This window comes from Neophocaena asiaeorientalis, unplaced genomic scaffold (genome assembly GCF_003031525.2).
Source record: "Neophocaena asiaeorientalis asiaeorientalis breed wild unplaced genomic scaffold, Neophocaena_asiaeorientalis_V1.1 scaffold476, whole genome shotgun sequence".
NCBI classification, from domain to species: Eukaryota; Metazoa; Chordata; class Mammalia; order Artiodactyla; family Phocoenidae; genus Neophocaena; species Neophocaena asiaeorientalis.
Window position 1 is genome coordinate 3563335 of NW_020172178.1, and position 17670 is coordinate 3581004.

The window sequence follows — 17670 nt, forward strand, 5'->3', positions numbered from 1 at the left end:
ATTCTATCAAATATTTAGAGAAGAGCTAACACCCATCCTTCTCAAACTCTTCCAAAATATAGCAGAGGGAGGAAAACTCCCAAACTCATTCTATGAGGCTACCATCACCCTGATACCAAAACCAGACAAAGATGTCCCAAAGAAAGAAAACTACAGACCAGTATCACTGATAAACATAGATGCAAAAATCTTCAACAAAATACTAGCAAACAGAATCCAACAGCACATTGAAAGGACCATACACCATGAGCAAGTGAGATTTATCCCAGGGATGCAAGGATTCTTCAATATATGCAAATCAATCAATGTGGTACACCATATTAACAAATACAGCATATTAACAAATGATCATCTCAATAGATGCAGAAAAAGCTTTTGACAAAATTCAACACCTATTTCTGATAAAAACCCTCCAGAAAGTAGGCATAGAGGGAACTTACCTCAACATAATAAAGGCATATATGACAAACCCACAGCCAACATCATTCTCAATGATGAAAAACTGAAAACATTTCCTCTAAGATCAGTAATAAGACAAGGTTATCCACTCTCACCACTATTATACAACATAGTTTGGGAAGTTTTAGCCATAGCAATCAGAGAAGAAAAAGAAATAAAAGGAACCCAAATTGGAAAAGAAGAAGTAAAGCTGTCACTGTTTGCAGATCACATGGTACTATACATAGAGAATCCTAAAGATGCTACCAGAAAACTACTAGAGCTAGTCAATGAATTTAGTAAAGTAGCAGGATAAAAGATCAATGCACAGAAATCTCTTGCATTCCTACACACTAATGATGAAAAATCTGAAAGAGAAATTAAGGAAACACTCCCATATGGGAGGGAGACGCAAGAGGGAGGAGATATGGGGATATATGTATATGTATAGCTGATTCACTTTGTTATAAAGTAGAAACTAACACACCATTGGAAAGCAATTATACTCCAAGAAAGATGTTAAAAAAAAAAGTGGGCAGGTTTCTTAGGTCTAAATTTCAGGATCATCATTTCATTTGTTTTGTCTTATCCCTCCAATAAACTGACTACAAGTCTGTGTGCTCACTCAACTAGTCAAATCAACTGAGAAGAAGGAGCAATACAAGGCCTTTTAAAAAATTAAAGTATAGCTGTGCCCTCTGGGCTACCATATATATATATGTATACACACACACACACATATATACACAAACATACACAAACAAATATACAAACACATAATACACATATACACACACATGCACACACATACACATAAATACATATACACACATAAATATATACACACATGAAAACCCACGTACACACATATACACACGTAACAACACATACACACACATGCACACACATACACACAACATACACAAATGGACACATATACATACACACATACACACATACACACATACATAGAGCATATACACAGAGAGGCATACATATATACACATGCACACATAAATATATATACACACATACATATACACACAAACACATACATATACAAACACACAAACACACACATACTTGCATATACACACCCATACACACATACATATACATATACCCACATACATACATATGCACACACATACATACCTACATATATGTGCAATACACACATGCATACACACATGCACGTGCATACACATATACACACATACATATACACACACAGGCACAGACATACACATACAGACATACGCAATATCCACACACACATATATGCACACATATTCATATACACAAACATGCACAAACGCATCCATACATATGCACATACATACATATACACACATAAATACCCCAAACACATACATACAAAATACATACATACATACACACTTATACACATATACACACCCCACACATACATGTATGCAAACATTCATATACATACACACATACACATACATATAACCACATATATACACACATACATACCTATACAGACACATACACATATACACACAAACATATGTACATACATACACACATACGTACATATACACACATACATGGACACATACATATACACATATACAGAGATACACACACGTACGTACATATGCACACATACACGTACACACCCATACATGCCTATACACACATATGAATACACACATACATACCTATACAGACACATACACATATACACACAAACATATGTACATACATACACACATACACACATACGTACATATACACACATACATATACACATATACAGAGATGCACACACATACACACACGTACATACATATGCACACATACACGTACACACCCATACATGCCTATACACACATATGCGCACACATACATATATGCACACATACACATACATACACACATATACACACACTTATACACATATACATATATACACATGCACACTCATACATATACACACATACATACATAAACAGACATTCACACATATACATACATATATGCACACACATACAGACATACATATACACATACGTGCATACACACCCACACATATATACATATATATATGTATTTATATATATTTGACATGGGTCGATCTGAAGTTCTCTGGCCAATTAGTTCACTTTTAATTCTTGATCTTCACAGTTGGAAGTGACCTTGTGGTCCAACTGAGTAATGTGGGTCTTGCTTCTGTTTGTCTATATGTTTGAGTCACTCATGATGGGTGGAGGGGAGAGTCAACAGACCCCTTGATGTGCAGTGAATGCTTTCTATTCACCCCCCACACCCCGCCTCTCCTGGAGAGCCTTGCAGACCCCTGAGCTCTGGGTTCCCCATCAGGCTGGGATTGGGCCTGTGGAGAGTTCTTGAGTAGAGGGGAAAAAAGGGAGCACGGAACAGAGGGGTCATTAGAGAAATAAAGGGCTGAAGTTAGGGGAAACAGTGCTGGGAAGTGAGGAAGGAATTAGGAGAAAGAAGACGGCAGGAACCAGAAAGGGTGCTGCCTTGGGACGCGCTCAGATGGAAGAGTCCACGGACCCTTGGGATTCTGGAAAAAATGGGGAGGTTTCGGGAGTCTGACTTAGCTCTTTGCCTTTGACTACAAGATAATTCTTTATGCTTATATTTTTAAATAATATATATTTTTTCTTATTGGAAACTAGAAAAAATTACTGCAGAATATAAAAAATACAGTAAGTATAAGAAAAAATGTCTGTAAACTCACCACCTAGTGATAATTATTAACATTCAGATATGTTTCTTCTAAGCAGTTTCTTTTGCTATGTTCATATATAATATTATTTTTATAGGTTTTTCTTTGGCTTTGTGTCTTGGTCTGTTCATTTTGTATTAAATCATGAGTTCCCCTTCTTGGTCCCTATTCACTAAAATATAATTTTAATGATGGTTTGAGATCCCTGGGTTGGTTGTGTAGTAATTTAATAAACCATCTCCAAATATTTAGATGGCTTCCCATTTTTCATGATTATATAAATGCTGAGTGAAACGTCTTATTTGATGTATGAATTGTTCATCACATCGATGATTGTTCTTTTGGAGTAGATCCCTAGAAATGGAACTCCTGCATTGAGAGGTATGAACAGTTTAAAACTCTCGGCGCTATTTTCAGAGGGTTTTGAACCTCAGTTTCTCCCTCTGCCCTTCCAACAAGGTTGATTTGAGAATGAACATCACATCATGTGTGAGTTCTGGGTAACGGGCACACCCTGCCGTAGGCAGCTTCCGAAGCAATGTTGCTTATTACTGTTTCTATGTGCCTCGAATAAGGTCCTCTTACTAGTGAAAATCTGGAAAACTTTTCTGCCCCCTTTCTCAAGAAGATCTATGCTATCCTGGAAACCATGGCACAAGACGCAGTTTAAAAAGAATTTTCATCTGCTTTGGGAAGTAAAATCTAAACACGTATTTCAGAAACTGCTGTAAATTTCACTAAAGCTACAATGTTTTCCTTAGAAGTCGAGGACATATGGTTAGTCTTCCAATGTTACTAGTAACAAAGTCTTGAAAATATTAACTACTTCATTCTTCGGAGGAGAGTGTAAAATTATCCTTTATTTTCTTTTTTGCCTCCCACACTTTGGTTTTAACAAAACACTAGACATTCCTATTATAAGTAATTACAGCCCTTCTGTTCCAGTCCTTCAACGCCATAAAATTAGCTATTGTACTAAATAATTAGCACATGCCATTCAGAATATCCTAAAAATTATATGCAACACCAAGCAGGCACTCTACACTGACACTTGGCCACGTTCTCTCAGAAACCACTCAATGAAAATTAGGTATTGGCAACAGGTGCCTTGAAAACAACTTATTAATTGTAAAAAAAATATTAAGCATTTGAATGACGGCATGTAAAAGCATTTTCAAGTTTGGAATTGTCTGAACTCTGACTTCTTAAATATAGTCTTGACTGCTCGCACACTAATTGCACCCTTGAGGAGCATCCCACCAGCTAATTTAAAGCTCACACACAACCAGCAGAGTCTCCCCTGGGCCTAGGAGACAGCCAAATGAGGATCTGGACCCCTGAAAAGTTGCTGACCCTATGCAGAGAGGCTGCCCAGGGTCAGCTTTGCTCTTTCAATCACTGAAGATTATATTTACGTTAATTTTTTAATGCTCACTAAAATAAAACATGGTTGTTTTGAAAGGTGTTGTGGCTCTGCAGTTGATGAGGACCTTAATGATTTTACAAATTTGAGATGTTGTGTCAAACTTGTTTTATTTCATAAAGTAATGATTTCCAGGTCCTCTAACTGGGGGAGCATGGCTATTGAGACCTTGTGTTTTGAATATCACATATTGAATATCACATCATAATTTTGACTATTTGGAATAACTGAGCTCAAATTAGGGAAGACTCTGACTTGTGCAATTTTTTTTTCCTTTTTTTGGCCGTGCTGCGTGGCTTGGGGAATCTTAGTTCCCTGACCAGGGATTGAACCTGGGCCCTTGGCAGTGAGATTGCGGAGTCCTAAACACTGGACCACCAGGGAATTCCCAGTGAATTATTTTTTAAAAGGCAGATTAGTTTTATTTTAGTGTACAGGCAGACAAGGATACTCAACTGACATTCAGGCTTAGTACAGGTTTGATAAGAATTAGATAGTGATATGTTTAAAATAGGCATAAGGGCACAGAAGAAGGATAGTATTAACTACCCTCCCCAACTCCACCAAAAATGAGCTGATATGCTGTGTTATATCAGACAAAATAGACTCACTGGAGTTAAAAGATGGTCATTTCATGTGAAAAAGCAAATCTCAAGAATGATGTAATAATTTTAGATATAATAGTTCTAGGTATAAAATATAATATGTATCTAGGACTTAAAATATAAAGAAAATCTTTATAGCACTAAATTGACACATCCATAGAGCCCTACCCCCTGCCCTTGAGTTATTGATTGAAGAGGCAAATAGAGGATGTGAACAACTGGCAAGTGGGATCCAGCAGATGTATTTAGAATATGGTATCACTTTGTACCCAAGTTGAAGAATACACATTGTTTTGAAGCATACATGAATAGTTTTGAAATTTGTCACATGTATACCGATTCTCAAATGTGGCTTTGTGTTGGAATCACCTGGGGTGTTTTAAAAGCCAGTAATGTCCAGCATTGTGATGTAGTCGGAATGGAGTATGCCCTGGGAACTGGGACTTGTAAAATCTACCAAGGTGGTTCTAATATGTAGTCCAGATTGTGAACTACTGCTCTAGCCTAAAATAGCCCCAGCTGATTTCAGTGCATTGTATATGATAGGCCACCATCTCTGACCAGATTGTAATTAACTGAAAAATCAGTATAAAAAAATATAACTAGAAAAAGTCATATATTTGAACTTTAAAAGTTATACTTCTGAACAATATATGGGACAAAAATAAATAAAAAGAAAATGTCCTTCAACAGAAGAATGGATGAAGAAGAGGTGGTACATATATACAATGGAATATTACTCAGCCGTAAAAAGGAGCAATATTGTGCCATTTGTAGAGACGTGGATGGACCTAGAGACTGTCATACAGAGTGAAGTGAGTCAGAAAGAGAAAAACAAATATTGTATAATATTGCTTTTATGTGAAATCTAGAAAAATGATATAGATGAACTTATTTGCAAAGCAGAAATGAGACATGGACATAGAGAACGGATGTATGGATACCAGGGGTGGAAGCTGTGGGGAGTGGGATGAATTGGAGAATGGGATTGACATACATACACTACTATGTGTAAAATAGATAACTAATGAGAACAGACTGTATAGCTCAGGGAACTCTACTCAATGCTCTGTGGTGACCTAAATGGGAAGGAAATCCAAAAAAAGAGGGGATATATGTATATGTATAGCTGATTCACTTTGCTGTACAGCAGAAACTAACACAAATTGTAAAGCAACTGTACTCCAATAAAAATTAATTAAAAATATTAAAATAAATAATAAACTATTTAGAGCTGTTTGATGACAAATGCCTATAAATCATGGTATGTGGAGTGAAGCTACAGCAGCAAAATGAGAGAAATCTACTTAGATTAGAAAAGTAAGAGACTAAAAATTAATGAGAAATTTAATTTAAGACCAGAGATAAAGAATAGCATTTAAGCCCAAGGAAACCAGCAGGTAGAAGAAAGTGGGAGTTTCAGAAATTAATGGAATAGAAAATAAACATACAATAAGAGAGGACAAACAAAGCCAACAGTTGATAGTCTGAGAAGATTAATAAAATAGACAAAACTCTTTCAAAGTTAATTAAGAAAAATCGAGAAAAAAGGCACAAATAAATGATTTGAGAAATAAAAAGATGATGCAGAGATTAAATTGATGATAATATGAATGAGACATGTATGCCAATAAATCTGAAGTCATCAATTAAATGAATAAAATACCAGGAAAAAATATAACTTACCATAACTGATTCAAGATGAAGTAGTTCTATTAACCATTAAGGAAATTGAATCAGTGGTTTAAAATCTTTTCACAACGAAAGCAATAGAACCAGACTATTTGAAAGGGAAGTTCTATCAAATATTTAAGGAACCAATAATTTTATTTTATACAAATTCTTACAGAGAATGAAAAGGAAGGAACAATCCTCAACTCACATTGTGAAACAGTCCTCACCTCGATGGCAAAAGCAGATCAAGAACAACAAAAAAGTAAAAAAAAGCCCAAAGAATTACAGTTGTCTCACTCATGAACATGGATGCAAAGATGCTTAACAAAATTTATTAGCACAACAAACCCAGCAACATATAAAACATATAACGCATCATGAAGAAGTTGGGTTTACCTAGTAATGCAAGATTTGTCTTTCAATGGAAAAAAATCTGTCAATGGAATTCACTACATTAACCAAGTAAAAGAGAAAACCCATGTGGTAATCTCAATCGATGCAGACAATATTTTGAATAAAATTCCACATCTCTTTGTAAGAAATAGAAAATATTCTAACTAAATTGGAATAAAAGAGAACTTTCTTAATACGTTATAGGACATGGTAAAAGTTCTACAGAAAACATCAGATTTAATGGCTAAATGTTGAAAGCGGTATCTTTAAATAGAGAACAAGGCAGCAAGGAGAATACAGTCACCAAAGCAGTCAACTTTGTACTGAAGCTGATATCAATAAGGGGAAAAGAAATAAAATATAAAGATTGGAAATGAAGAAATAAAATTCTCATTACTTGAAGATGGCATAATTGTCTACATTAAAAAAAAACAAATCCACAAATAAATCATGAGAATTAATTAGCAGTCAATAAGGTTGATAGAATAGAACCCAAAATGCAAAAGTCAACTGCATTTCCTTAAATCAGCAAAAGCTCTTAGGAAATGTAAGTAAAAATCTATTTATAGAAGATAAGTTATAAAATTTCAAGAAATCAGTTTGATAAAATATGGATAAGCCCTTTATGGAAGAAATTATAAAAGTTTACTGAAAGAAATTGAAGCTACCCAACTCAAGACACATCTTAAAGAGGAAGGCTCACTACTGTAAAGATATAATTCTCCAAGCTGATGTGTAGAGTCAATGAATTTCCAACCTAAGTGCCAAGAGGATTTTTTTAAATAAATAAATTTATTTATTTATAGCTGTGTTGGGACTTTGTTGCTGCTTGTGGGCTTTCTCTAGTTGTGGCGAGCAGGGGCTACTCTTCATTGTGGTGCGTGGGCTTCTCATTGCAGTGGCTTCTCTTGTTGAGGAGTACGGGCTCTAGGCGCGTAGGCTTCAGTTTGTGGCACGTGGACTCAGTAGTTTAGGCTTGTGGGCTTAGTTGCTCCGTGGCATGTGGGATCTTCCCAGACCAGGGCTCGAACCCGTGTCCCCTGCATAGGCAGGCAGATTCTTAACCACTGCGCCACCAGGGAAGTCCGGATTTTTTTTTTTTTTTTAAGACAACAAACTGATTCTAAAAGGTGTATGGAAGAGGTAAGGGCCAAGAAGAGTCAACACTCCTTGGAAGAAGAAAATGAAATGGGGAACTTTGATCTCACAGACAGAAAAACTTAAAGTTATAAAAGACCCAACCAAGTATTGGTGGAATAGAATACAGAGCCCAGAAGCTCATACATATATGGGAACTTGATTTATGATAGGGCTGGTATTGAGAAACACTGTAGAAATTATTGAATTTGGTAATTTGGGACAACTGGGTAAAAATATGGGTCTCTCATTCTCACCACACACAAAAATTCAGTTCCAAGAGAATTTAGGACATAAGTGGCAAAATATAAAACTCATAGGAGACTGTCTTCGTGAACTTTGGAGAGGTTTTCTTAAACAAGGTACAAAACATAAGGCAAAAGATAAAAAGCACAAGACAGAAAGAGGATAACATGAATATACTAGGATATATATATATATAATTAGAATGACAAATACCTATCATGAAGGAGCAGAGGCCTTGGTTCTGCTGGTGAGAGTGTAGACTTGTTCTAGCATCCTGGTAGTCCTAGTGAAGCTGAATATTTGCATACCTCATGGTCAAGCACTTCCATTCCTACTGAGGTCCTGTAGACTTGAGATGTCCACTGAGTCTTTCTGTGATGATGGAAATGTTCTGTATCTGCTCTCCAATATGGTAGCCATTGAGCCACACATGGCTGCTGAGTGCTTAAAATACGGCTAGGGTAACCAAGGAAACGAACTTTAAAGTTTATCCAATTTTAATCCATTTCAATTTAAATAATCACTCTAGTGGATGGTGTAGCTGAAAAATGGTGCTTCCTGACATATTTCATCCACAGAAAATGGTAACATTTGGGAAGGGAATCTCTTTCACATGTGTACCAGGAGACATGAACAAGAATGTCCATCAAATATAGAATAGATAAGCAATCGTGGTATATCCATACAATGGAAAACTACAAGGCAAGGCAAAGACAGGGCAGTAACCCCAGCACATCATGAACCTGAACAAAGAACAGAAACTCAATTAAAAGCAGGAACTGATTTCATTTATATAAAATTTTTTTAAAGGCAAAATAAAGTCTATTGTTTGAGACCAAAAAGGCAATTGGCAAAACCGTGAAGAAAAAACAAGTATATGATTAACACAAAATTTGGGTTAGTGGGTACCTCTCTGGGGAAAAAGGAGGCTGAGGTTGGCAGGGGTGGCATACCGGGGGTGCCTCCTATATTTTTGTTTTGGGAGGTGGTACATATTTATTTTATTACTAGCAGAACTAAATGAAACTGAACATATACATTAGACACTCTCTTGTATGTAGATTTCATAACTGAAAAAGAAGAGATAAGAAGAGTCATAGTTTAAAAGGGTTCATAAAAGGTAGAAGATGCCTAAAATAGCTTCTTCTTAGGTTTTTTTGTTTGTTTGTTTGTTTGTTTGTTTTTTGCGGTACGCGGGCCTCTCACTGTTGTGGCCTCTCCTGTTGCGGAGCACAGGCTCCGGATGCACAATCTTCTTAAGTTTTTAAAGCATCTTCTGCTTCTATTTAATATGTTAATTCAATAAGTATGTTAATAGATCTAAAGGCAAGTATCAGCCCAGTTGAAATCATTTGCTCACAAACAAATCCAGTAAGTATTCACTGAGCCCCTACTATAGGCAGTGCTGTTCCAAATAGTAGGGATATGGTGTGATAAAGTCACTGCATATAATATAACTGCATATAATGTTAGATGTGAGGAGTGCTGTGGAGAGAGAGAAACCAGGGAAAGAGGCACAGGGGTGGACAAGTTTAGGTAGGGTTGGTCAGGAAGAGATTTTCTGCAAGGCTGAGCATTGAAGAAAGTCCTACGGGGGATGAGGGAGGGCAGCCTCGTGGATTCCTGGATGCCAAGCATCTCTGGCAGAGGGAGGCCCAGATACAAGGACCTGAGGTAGAAGCATGGGTGGGAATTTGAAGGGACCACAGGAGGCCAGTGTAGCTGGAGGGAAGGCAGGATTCTGGGAGATCCTGGTGAGGTCTTGGCAATGGGAAGGAATTTTACGGTTTTGAACAGGGGGCTGTATTTTCCAACGTCTCTCTCCAGCTGCTGGGGGAAGAGTGTATGTCAGGCTGAAGTTAAAAGTGGAGAGAAAAGACAGAGGCTATTCAGTGGCAGAGAGAGGGGATGGGGGCCTGGGCCAGAGGTGACATGGAGAAGGTCTGAAAGTGAAAATGAGTCGGATCCAATCAGCCATATTTTACTGTATATGCAGCATTTAATTCTTATTGTGGAAGGGAAAGGCTCCATGTAGAGTCCAGGAATGGAAAAAAAAGAGGAGATGAAGACCCAACCCTTTCAGTCCTCTAGATTCATGACCACATCATTTGTAGTCAAGAAGATCTTTCCAAATGCAAGTCTGAGCTGAGCCCATCTGCCCTTTAAACCCTTACTGACTTCTCATGACCCCTTGGACACTTTACCAAAACGCTTAGGGCCAGCGTGGTCCTACTGCCACCTTCCCAGCCCCTCCCCCTCCCCTAAGGCGGGGCCACAGTCTTCCTTCAATTGTCGGAATGTATTGCTAAGTCTTAGCCTTTGCTCTGTGTAGAGCAACTGAGTCGATTCTCTGGTGATAAAGTTCACTAAGGTTAATTATAGAACGAAAATGTTGTATAGCTATATGCTCTCAGAGTAGTGTCTGGTGCATAATAAGAACCTAATAAAACTTTAGGCTTTATTAGAAGAGATTTTACGGTTCCTTTATGAGCCTGCCTGCCGGTTCCCCACGGGTTGTCCATTTTCAAAGTGGACTCCCGCCTTCTGAGATAGAGAATTCCACTGGGAGAAAAAGCTTCCTGACATTCATCCCAAATGGGCCTCTTTGGAGGCTGCATCCTTTGCTTCCAGGTGGACCGCTGGGGTTATGCAGCATTAGTCTCCTCTAAAGGTATCAAAGCTGAGTTTCAGTTTGGAACCACCAGCTTTATCTTGCCTTCCCAATTTGGACCCAGCCAATGAGATTTTTAAAAGTGAATTTGTTGATATTCTTTATTAAAAAATTATTTTTTAATTTTTATTTTACATTGGGGTATAGTTGCTTGACAATGTTGTGTTAGTTTCAGGTGTATAGCAAAGTCATTCAGTTATACATGTACATACATCTATTCTCTTTCAGATTCCTTTCCCAATATAGGCTATTACAGAATATTGAGTAGAGTTCCCTGTGCTATACAGTAGGTCCTTGTTGATTATGTATTTTATATACAGTAATGTATATACGTAGATATTTTTAAAAACTGTAGATTTCATATCATCAGTTGGATTTCTGGCAACTGCAAATGTCCCAGAGCCAGGTCACAGTGGCCCTGTTGGGATGCCTCCTCCATTGATGGTTTTCGTTATACTTGGAGTCTTACACACCCAGCCCTGGCAAGTTTTGAGTTTGAGACCCCTAATCCACATTCTCTGTCAGCTCTTCAGTCCTTGAAAGAAAGTTGTTATATGCCCCATCGTTTCTTTCCTGGTGTAAACTTCCCTGACTTCTCAATACCTGCTCTTTCTTCCTTGCAACAGTGGCAACAAACCCACAGACCTCTTTCCTTCCCGTGGGTTTTATGGATAGTCATCTCGAGAAGGTAGGGGTAACAAAAATATTAACTCTAAGGGGGTAGCCCAGTTCGTGCAATTTTGCAAACTCCTTTGAGCGTTAGCGTTTGATCTTTAGATACTAAGTTTTTTCTGGGGCAGCTGAGTTTGATTGATTGATCACTTTGATTTCTGAGGGTGAAATCCTATCCCTCCCTCCGAACACCCAGCCACAGAGAGCAGGGCTGGCTTCTCACGGCAGCAGTGTGACATAGACAGCCATCTCCAGGCTTGGAATAAAGTTCCAGAAAGAAATGCACACAAGAATCAGAGACAGTCTGCAGAACGAAATAGCCGCCTCGTCCACCATTCCTTTATCTGTTCATTTACTTGCTTTTGCATGACTCGATTAAGATGTTCATACCTTCACTGGATCTCAGAGAGTTGATCCGAGAGGTTGCCCTAGTCCTGGAGACAGAGTTCCTGCCCTCGGGGCCAAAGTTGCCAGTTCTGGGCTGTTTCAAGCAGAGCCATCACCTGGGCTTCAGGACAGTGGACCGTCGGGGGTTCACTGCCAGGGTGTGCCTCGTGTCTCTAAATTGTCAGATTCTGTGCGAGGTCCTCTGCAGGAAGTCTGCTGAAGAGGACCCCACTGTGGTCACCCCAAGGTTTGGCGAGTTTTCCCTCATTGCCAGGACAAACATTTCCAAGGGATGCTTGCGCTGATCCGAGGACCCCTGGCTGGGGTGGCGGCAGGCAGCTGTAAAGGACATTCCTGGACTTCGGAATGATGCAGTTTCCTCAGGGTCAGAGAATTCTGACAGAACTCGAAGGTTCCAGGAGCCGATCACAGGAGTGCAGGGTTTGGCTCCAGAGGAAAGGAGTGTCAATCAAACGCGTGTCATTCTTGACTTGATGGTGAACTCTTCCAGTCGGGAAAATACTTGGGGTTGTTTCACTGGACTTGTGATGAGAAACGAGATGGCATGATTGCCTTTGATCACCCCTTCCGGGGAGTTTGCAGGAACAGAAATCCAAATGATGGTGTAAGTTCATTTTCAGGAATTAATTCTTTGTTCTCTCCACCTCTTGCCAATGGAGCACCAGTGTCATCTGGTTGCAGCCCCTTAGGGGATGCTAGACCGGTGAAGATCCAGAGGGCTCTATCGATACTTCCAGAAATCTTTGACATAAAAAACAGATCTGCCGGGGTCTGTTTCTTTTCACATTTCGGTGTCAGAGGCTGTGTGTTTAAGAATGTCATTCAGCTGCTGAGGTATCGACCGGAGACCTGGCCCCTATGAGAAGTTTTGGGGAGCAGTGTCTGCAAAGCCCCTTTGCACACCTTCCAGAATTTTTAAATAAATCCGTTCAAGGTGGCTCCTTCTGGGGTCATGCAGTGACAGCTGTGAGCCGAGCTATGTAATGTGCAGAACCTAGGAGGTGTCAGAAGTAAAAACATCTCTCAGTTCTACTGAAGTTAGTAAGTCAAGTTAAATCATCCACATATGTGGAAACAGAAGATTTTCAAAGCAGCGCCTTCATTATAAAAAATGTGTTAAAATTAGTAACTATTTTATATCTTGCCTATTTTCCCCATCCAACCTAGTTTTTTTTTTTTTTTTAAATCCAAATATAGACTTTGTAGTATTAAGGTAGAGATGCACAGAGTCACTAAGAGATGAAATCAGGGTTGAATTTCTTACCCTTAGGTAATAAGTGCCCCTGGATAATTTTGACAACTGTGTTTTGGGGAATGTGGTCCAGCTGAAGTGGGAGCCCTCTCCCTCTCCACCTGAAAAGTCTCAGCAAAGGTTTACTTGTCCCTCATTTGTTGTCCTGGGGGCTGGTCTGATTTTTATTACTTCAACCTAGAGTCTTTGGGGAGCATGTTTCTGGTACCTTCTCTGAACTTGGGTTTTTGTGCTGGCATTGGAGTAGGTTCTTTATGACATTCCTAGAAGGACTGACGAATACAGTTCTTTATTGCATCACAAAGTAAACTCATTGAACTTTTTCTCTGCTGTAATGTAATTTCATGGAAACTGACAGCCTTTGAGACATCAACTCAAAAGCCACACTTGGGACCTAAGCTCTCAAGGCGTTTTGTAGTCAGTATTGGGACTGTCAGTTACTTTTCTCTTCTCCTGGGAACAGCACCCCTATATCCTTTTGGAGAACTGCCCTTACCCATTGTCTGAGGTCTTGTTGGACTGTCACTTGCCCCTCCCTCCATGTATGAATTTGTGACCCAAGGTGAGCCAATCAGATATTTCGTCTCTCTCTCTCTCTCTCTCTCTCTTTGTCTCCCTCTCTCAACTTTGAATCTTGGTCTCAGTGAGCCAGGACAGGGGCAAAAGTGGCTGCAGTGGATTCCCCCAAATGACAGCATGGTCATGTAGCTCCTGCTACGGGGTCCTCAGACTCACCCTGGTTCCTTTCTTCTTTGAGTCTGTTCCTTCCCCTGTGACAGCCACACCTGGTCCCTGTAATTCCTTTTTGGGGATTAGAGCCAGTGTCCTTTTTGTGTCTGTTACCAAAGAATCCTCAGGGGTATGCCCACACAGAGGGGATGCCACTGATACAGTTTTCCATGATCCATGTTAGAGGTGAAAGATCAGAGGGCATATTTTTGTGCTGAACATTTTGTGTTGGCCCCTCCCTTCCTCCCTCCCCTTGAAATCGGAGCTCTGTGTAGAGAAGTCTGCATGTTACTGTGAGCGTAGAAGGACACAGCAACTTCAGAGATGCGGACTTTTTTTTTTTTTTTTTTGGCGGTACGCAGGCCTCTCACTGTTGTGGCCTCTCCCGCTGCGGAGCACAGGCTCCGGACGCGCAGGCTCAGCGGCCATGGCTCACGGGCCCAGCCGCTCCGCGGCACGTGGGATCTTCCCGGACCAGGGCACGAACCCGTGTCCCCTGCATCGGCAGGCGGACTCTCAACCACTGCACCACCAGGGAAGCCCAGGGATGCAGACTTTTGGTGGAAGGGGATGGGACTGCAGAAAATGGCTCGGTCCCCACCTCTGTCCTCTGTTCAGAGTCACAGGTATCAGAGTATCAGTTTAACCATCTCCCGCTTTCAGACGAAAGTCAGAGAAGGATAGCAACTTTCTTAATGTAATGTCCATTCCATTCCTCACCTAAACTCTGCAGGAGAAAGACACAGATAAAACAATTTGTCAAGGGGCTATGGGGACGTGTGTCTGCATGTGGCTGATTCGCTTTGCTGTGCGACAGAAACTAACACAGTATTCTGAAGCAGTTATACGCCAGTAAAGATCTATTTAAAAAATAAATAAAATGAAAAAAATTTGTCACATAAAGCCATGACATTATTTTGCCATTTCTTACAGTTTTTTAATATTCTTGTAATTTATTATTTTATGTTTTAGAATATCTAAATCCCATAAACTGTGGTTGAAACATTTCCTTTTTTTCTGTCTGCCCCCCAGGCAAAATGGCAGAGGGCTGACATTCTCTCCTGTTGGAAAGAACAGTCTCACCTCTTCTCATCTCCTTCCTTTTGTTTGGAGAGGTTCCCTGATCCTTAAAGCTATAATCCACGTTGTTCACCCACTGGGCCTGGCCCTGGCCTCAGCGCCCATACCCCCAGCCTGGCTCCAACTCACCGTTCCAGCCTACTGTTTCACAAGCCTTTCGTGTCTGTCTCCTGGCTTGCCAGTGGGCTGGTGGTTCCCCATGCGTGTCATGCTTGTCCTCACTGCCACCGGCCTGCCTTTGCTTTTGCTCTGCATTCACTTGGGAATCCCTTTACCTGCTTCTTGATCTGACACCAATGCTCCCAACCTGGGAAAATGTGGTCTGTGGTCATGATTCTCTTCTAACGATGCTGTTCCTCTTCTTTTTCTGACATTTCGTGGCCATGTGCCTTTCCCCACACATTGAATAGTGTGCAATGTGCCCCTGAGTGGAGAACAGGGCAAGGAATGTGCTAAAATCGAAGAGTAGTCAAAGGGCAACTGGAACATCTATGGAGACTTTATGCAAATTAAAAGGTGCTCCTTTAAGCTGACTTGACCACAGGCTGGGGTGCAATGTTTACAAGCAGAGCAGCTGCTGAATTCCAGCCCCCACTTACCTCTTCAGCCTTTTGCAGTGCACAACCTGACCAGCTGTACATGGTGGTCCTGAGGAAAATAGGTAGCTTAAAATCTTTGTGGATATAAGTCTAATACCACCTTTTTTTTCTGTGGGTACACTGGTTTTATATGTGTGTAGGATCTTATGGTGCACCAAGCACTTTTAAATCAATCTTTGCTTTTCATTATAAAAGTAATATATACTCTTTATGTTAAATTCGTAAAACACCAAAAACTGTAAAAAGAGAAAGCAACAATGATTCATTACCGTATCTCAAAGCTTTATCTCTTGTTTATTTTAGCAGATTTTCACTCTTACCTTTTTAATATGTTTATAACGTATATTAATAGCTATTATTTCATTTGATTATCACAAAAATCCTCTTAGCTAATTTAATCAGAAATGATTATGCCCATTTTGGAGAGAATTAAATAAGAATATGGGAAGTAGAGAGTTGAGAGGGACACTGTGGAGAAAATGAGAAAATGGTATTAGAGAAAATGGTGTCCTGAGAAGGCAGACTTTCTTGAATGAAGGTGTCTGCACCCTTCTTCAGTCCCCAGGTTCTCACTGGAGTATTCTGTGACTGAATGACTGGGTCACCAATCCCCCTGCAAAGCCTGCTCACTGTGACCTGTGGGACTGGAAGGTTGAAGTGTAGCTTCCCGTCCGTCGCTTTTGTTCACTCATTCATTGAATGAGATTAGGCAACAGAATCCTTATAAAATACTTGTGCCTGGGGCAGAGGAGTTGTTGGACAGAAGTGAGTCAGGGTCCTGATCATAAGCGGTTTTGAGTGGCCACTGTGGCCCTGGCACCGGCCTGACTGCTCTGAATTCATTCTCCCATTTGATCTTCACGACCATCCAGTGAGGAGGGCAAGTTGTGCTGTGGGTAGAATGGGCTCATCTACTTGTAAATTCTTAGGACAAGGCAATTCTAGTTGTAAAATCTTAGGACAAGGAAGCTTGGCGCTGATGAATGTTCTGTCCGGCTGTATTACCTGGACCTGATGTAAATTTTAAGAATCTATTTACAGGAATGAACTTATCTATGAAACAGAAACAGACTCACAGACACAGAGAACAGACTTGTGGTTGCCGAGGGGGGTGGGGGAGTTGGGGAGGGATGGATTGGGAGATTAGGATTAGCAGATGCAAACTACTATATATAGAATGGATAAACAACAAGGTCCTATTTCAATATCCTGTGATAAACCATAATGGAAAAGAATATGAAAAAGAATCTATCTATCTATCTATAACTGAATCACTTTGCTGTACACCAGAAACTAACACAACATTGTAAACTGACTATATACTTCAATAAAATAAATTAAACAAACGATTAAAAGTTTGTTTCTAATGACAATGAGCCTTCCATTTTAGCCTAAATAGATCTATCTAAAGGTGTTTTTTCTTCTTCTTCTTTTTTTTTTTTTTGGAAACTTACACTGATATGTCACGTGTTCCTAAGAACTGCTTTCTAAAGAAATAAAAGGAAGTCATTTATAGGTTAAATCTGGCAAGACCCAACACATTCCTAAACCTCTCAACTTAGATATTTTAAACGTAAGAATTCCAATGGATCCGAAATTGCCCAAGGAATCTCGAAGCACT